The following is a 6,223-nucleotide window of genomic DNA, read 5'->3' as shown; positions in this document are numbered from 1 at the left end:
TCCAGGTCAGGGGGTAAATTGAACCACGGTTCAAACCTGGGCATACCTGTTCAAACCTGGGCATACCTACAACAAATCTTAAAGTTAACTATAAACAATAAATAACAAACCAAATACAAGCTTAGTTTTTATAATATTTTTTATATAAATTTCGATTTAATTTATTGATTTTTTTTTAACATGTTAAAAGGAAAAGTAATCATACAAATAGTGATACAATTTCATACATCTTACCAATCAAACACAGGGTAAATTCAACTTTAAATGTAGCCTACAATGAGCTCTTATTATCAACTTGGCCTACTTTCATTAATTTCTCCATTGAAAAACTGGCTCAACTTACCCCAAGGCCCATGGTTCACTTTACCCCCTAGCCACCATTTCAGAAAAAAATAGCCTAGCATTCAAATTCAGAGTCATCTTTAGCTTAATGATTCACATGGTTTAATACGCTGCCAACACATCAACATATACAATATATGTGTTTAAACCTGGATACTTTTTTTTGACATGACAGCCGATATAGCTGACATCTAGAAAATGTACTTTGACAAGCGAAAAACGTTTTTTTGTAAAAATGTTTACTTACCAGACCACAATGAGTATCTCTCTTTCACAGGCAATGAGAAATGGGTGGAGCTTGCATAATTTCTGGTCACTTGATTACAACGATAAGGCGTTGCCTAGTTACAGGGGGTGGTTCAACTTACCCACTGGCTCAACTTACCCCGTTCTCCCCTAAGGATCTTTTTGTCATAAGGATTATTCAACATGTACACTGTGTTTTTGTGAAAAGGGTTCTTCCTCCTGGATTTAAAGGAGCATTTATTGTCCACAAAAGCAGGATTATTTGCCCAAAATAGAAGCATTTTTGTTGTGTCCTGTTTCTAGTGGATGAGTAGATGTATAAAGTCAAAAGTCCCACCAGAAGTTTATTTAGCCACAATCTGCCGACTTTCAATTATGTATTTATTCCACCGTTGCAGGAAAAGTAGCCTCATTTGTGATGCGCCACAAAGTAGCTAACGGTCCACACTGCAATGTTTTAAGCCAATAGTTTTTTTTAAATCCTGTCTAAACTGAAAAGGACTTCCTGGAAATGGTGGTTCCACAAAACGTTCATTTTCAGTGTCGAACCAAGTTTGATGTATACGAAAATCCAAATGAAATATAAAAAGCTACGTTTACTTGTTTGTGTGATCTAGGCCTAACTCTCATCGTGAGAGAAAAAAAGTGGCACTATATAAAGCTTTATCCACTTCTTCAATTGTTCTCGAATGTCAGTGTATTTTCTGTTTCGCAGCCATCATGATCTAGAACTTTATTTAGGGCATGGGCAGTTTTAGCGCAAACTATTCCTTGAACTTCCTGACACCGTTTAAGATACATCTCGGTACAGTACAATGGTAAACGGCTTAAATCGAGCCCTTCTAAATTAGATCATGGCATCATTCATTTCATCTCCAACACTGACCAATTAGGTCAGTTTATGAACCGTCCCCTTGTGGGATTGGGTGGTAAATATCTCCAGTCTTACAGTTTATTGATTAAGAGTGCCGTCTCTCCATCTCTCTGCGTCTCTTTCTTCCTCTCTCCAGCCCTTCTGACCTGACGATGCGTGGCGGCTCCCGAGAAGACCCTCGCCCTCGGGCTGCAAAATTGCCTGCTAAATAGTCCGAGGCAATGGCAACGCTAATTGAGATCATCATTATTATAATTGCGAGCCCTGAAAAGCGCGTCTTAAATAATTTGCATTGCTCTCAAGTTGATATTGGACGCAGTGCAAAAATAATTGCATAGCTGCGAGGCATGATGCTCGGTTCGGTGGCGGGCGAGGGGACAATTCGCCCCCCCCCGCCACCCGGCTCCCAGGAACCAGTTGGGTGCCACGAGGCGTTTTGCTCCACGTCAGATGCCTTCAGAGGAGTCACGTGTTTGCCGTGTCAGTGGAGTTTTTGGTCAATTTATTTTCCGTTTAGGTCGGTCATTTCACAGCCCACTTTTATGTATAAACCTTTGTGGTTGAGAGCCACTCAAATCAAGACTTTGACATACAAAAAATCAGATGAGATGAGACTTCTTTAATGCTTGTCGTGTTTACCGCTGGTCATGTGTGTTTTGATGCACCAGCCACACGTCAGATTTCCCACTCTCTCGAAAGGAGCTGCTGAGATAGACAAAAAATAAAACTGTGTGACCCCGATACATGAAACTTCACTCGTCATTACATCAGAGAACCTGACGGAGAGGTACTTTTTCACTTTGTGCACGCACTGCTGTAATGTATGCAAGAGAAATGCTTATTTCTCCAACTGAAACAAGGGATTAACCCAACAAAATGGTTAGAAAGTGCTGATATTCATGAATTCTTGCCTGTGGCATTATCTCCCACATACACACACACACCCACACACACATCAGGTTCTCTCTCCCCCCCTGTCTCTCTCACACAAGCACAGAGAGACCTGACAATGGGACTAATGAATATGATATGGTAACATGATACAGTGTTTGTTTTCTTTTTGATTCAACAACAACAACAACATTAACAGGCCTTCCAGGCTGCTTTCACCTGCGAAAATGCACATCAAACAAAAAGAAAGCGGTTGAATCAGATTAATTAAATCCTCTTAGAAACTACACTTGCCTACATTGCCCTTGTTTCCCCTCTTTTTCACACATATCTCTGTTCCATGTTAGTTGTGATGAATCAAGCTGTTTGAGGTGAATGCGAGCAGGTGGCTCAAGAGGTTAGGCTAAAAAGAAAAAATCCCAACTATCATCTTTAATCCATTGTTATCACCTCTGGCCTTAATCACCAATTCATAATGGAATTTCTAATGGGATGATTTCAATTACCGACCACCACCGGCACCGCAGAGTTCTGCAATTAAATTAGGACAATGCAATTGTACGTCTTTGTCTTAAATCCCAATATGTTTGGGTTTAAGGATTGTCTTCCCTTTTTTTTGTTTATGGAACTTCTGAGGGGGAAGTTTGGTCTTATGGAAAAAAATACATTTCTTCTTTAAAAGAAGAGGAAAACCTTGGAGTTGATCTTGAGGGGGTTGGGGGCGGTAAGGAAAAAGAACTAGCATTAGTGAGGAATGGTGGGTTAAATCACTTACTGAAGATTTTTAATGACATTTCAGTGTTCCTCGTATAATTACTCTTCATCCGAGATGGGCCGTAATGCTGTTGGACAGTCGTGGTTCAGGCTCGCTAGCTCGCTTCATTAGCGTGTCATTCCTATTTCACATCAGAGGCTTTAATTGTAATGCTGAATATGCACAGCTCTCCACAGAAGCCTAATCAAAGTGGATCCACTTGTATTATTAATATCAGAAATCAGCCCGTGTGCTATTTTTTTATAAATAAAAGAATACAGACGCATAAATCAGCTGTCATTTATTAGCATGGCCCTGGCATATCCGCCAGACATGCAAGAAGAGCAACCCCACCCCATCTCCGTTCCTCCCGCATCACTCATCAAGATTTAAAAGAATAAAAGACAGAGAGGAGAAAAGGAAAAAAAAAACTGCATTAAATATACATACTAATTCTGCCATGAAGTAATCAGATTACAAAGCAGGTGACACCGGGTGCAGAAGAATTTGTATGGCTGGCAATAAGGAGGGGTGGAGAGGCTCACAGGGAGAAAAGAGGGATGGACAAACACAAAGAAAAGGTGGAGAGAGGGAAGAAGAGATGGGAGGATTAAGGATTTACATTCTAAAGCAAATACGGCACAAGAAAGAGACTACAGTTTCTTTGAGGAGGGCCGGCACAGGTTCTGCTGACCAACTGTAAAAAGCAGCTGTGTTTGGAAATCCTGTGGCAGGGAGAGTCAAAGTGCTGCGATCCACTAATCCACATCAGTCAGGGTGCTGATGCAGATGGCACACGCAGAACTGAGCTGAATACCTGCTCTGTCTCAGATTCAAAATAATGTGCAAGTGTTGGTGGTTTATTTGTTTTCAGCATAAAGACGGATTTCAAAGGTGTTCATTTAAAGGTCTACTTCTAAGGATACTTTCTGTTATCTTTTTTGTTCACCTTGGAAGGGAAAGAAAAAGAGTAATGTGAACAAATCTGCAGTGGACGTATTCAAATCCAGTAAGAGTGTAAAAATACTTTGAATACAGTATTAAGACTCCTCAGACCTAGGGGTCAGGCCCCCTTCAGAGGGTCAAAAGCTAAATCTAAGCAGTTGTGACATGACTAGTGGAGTAGGAACAGAAGGGAACATGTTTTACTGATTCTTGAGTAAAGCATTAAGATACTTTCCTACCTAGGAATCATGTACTTTCTGATATTTAGTCATGTGTCCACTGTATAAAATGTATACTACATTTTAAAAGGCCGGGATTTATGTCACATGACGTAGATGTCACGTCAAACAGACATTGAACAAAAATCCATATTTTGTGTTTAATATAATCTATATTTGAATAACAACAAAAGTGCCACAGAAAAAAACATTGTGACATTTAATGTTGGGACACATGACACACATGGATGTGACTGATATAAGTTATTAATTAGACATTCATGAGAGGACATACATTAATAAGACATGACAGTGGAGACTCAACATACAGAGGACATTATTCCACACCATGCATTTTATTATTTTTATTTTTGTCTTGCACTTTCTTTCTTTTTGACCAGTTGAATATTGCAGGGATAGACCCAAGGGGGATTTAAAATGTTATTCGTTCTTCATACAACTTTATTGCAAGATTACTTATAAAATATCCGATAAAAAGATCAAATGACTGGTAGGTAGAAATATAACATATTTAATTTTGTTGGTGCATTTTCGGATGATTACATTTGCCTCTCAGTTCTTGTGAAATCTACATCAGTCGGTTAGTTCTTTGTTCACCAGACGCACATTCCAGCGCTGCTTGTTGTCCTGTGAACGCCTCACTTTCCTTCCTGATACTAATCTGTTTTTCTTGGATCCGCAGGGGGTGTCTATGGCCAAGGGCGGGTGAATGTCGCTCTCTGTTGAGCCCACAATGCCAACAGCACTGTAGTCCAGACATCGACTTCAGTGTCAACATGTAAGAGTGAATTCCCACCCGTTTGAGAGACTGTGTCTGTAATACTCAACATACACTGCCTGATGAAAAAGCTATATAAACAAAAAAGAAAGGGAGGAAAGTACTGGTAAGGAAAACTAAATTACTTTCCAGGTAGTACTGTACATGCTATGATCCTGGGAGAAGCATGCTTGGGAATGATGAAGTGGCTGGTGGGGGCAGTGTTCAAGTTACAGGTCAGCTCCAGTTACCTGGGGTCCAGCATGTCTCTCTCACATCCTCTGAAGCACACAGTATATAACCCCGGCTTTGGATGATATTCTCTCCCATCTCGCTAGTTTTCCATTCCAAACCTCTTTGATCTCTGATTTGCATTTTTAGTGCACCAGGGTAAAGTTATTTGGATGAAGATTTGTTTTTTTCTTCTTCCCTCACTGCCTTCTTTCTGCACGTCTTCTCACTCACCCATTCACCGTAGCCTGGGGCTTGTGAAACTTCCACACCTCCTCCTCGTCCTTCCTGCGCCTTGATCCCTGGTTTCCCAGCTCCTCCATCCCTCCTTCCCCCACTAGCTCGACACTCAGGATCTACTTTTAATATCAGCTATGCCCCAGAACGAAACAAACAAATTACGCCAAAGGGAGGCAGTCGTTTCAATTTCACTTTTTCACCTGTGTGTTGTCCTCAGGGTGACGAACAACGAACAAGCCTCCCAAACCGTATGAGTATGTCCACAGACAAACGTCCAATGACATAGGACGTTAGCAGTGGGGAGAATAGCTAAGCCACTGAAGTCTAGTGCACAAGTGAGGTATTCGTTAAATGGTATTTTCTATCTGTATTTCATGTTTCTTACACTTTCTATGCTCCTGATGGAAATATTTAAGTTTTTCTCCAAAACGTATCTGGCTACTTGACAGATTATATGCGAATATCTTTTGACAGTTTTTGTGAAGCAAACATTCTGCTAGCTTAGTTGGAGCCATTAAACACTTCCTCTCAAAACACCACAGCAGAGCTCTCAAGTCTCGCGTGAGACACACGCACTTTCACAGCATTTCACTCCATTTCACACGCCACACCTTGTATTTCTCACGCAGGAGATTTCTTGTCCAGGGTGCCGCCCACCAAGTTGGCGCCGCAATTTTGTAAACAAACGCAGGTCTGTGTGTTGT

This window comes from Notothenia coriiceps, unplaced genomic scaffold, assembly GCF_000735185.1.
Source record: "Notothenia coriiceps isolate Sejong01 unplaced genomic scaffold, NC01 NC01_scaffold00009245, whole genome shotgun sequence".
NCBI classification, from domain to species: domain Eukaryota; kingdom Metazoa; phylum Chordata; class Actinopteri; order Perciformes; family Nototheniidae; genus Notothenia; species Notothenia coriiceps.
This window is presented reverse-complemented; position numbering follows the sequence as displayed.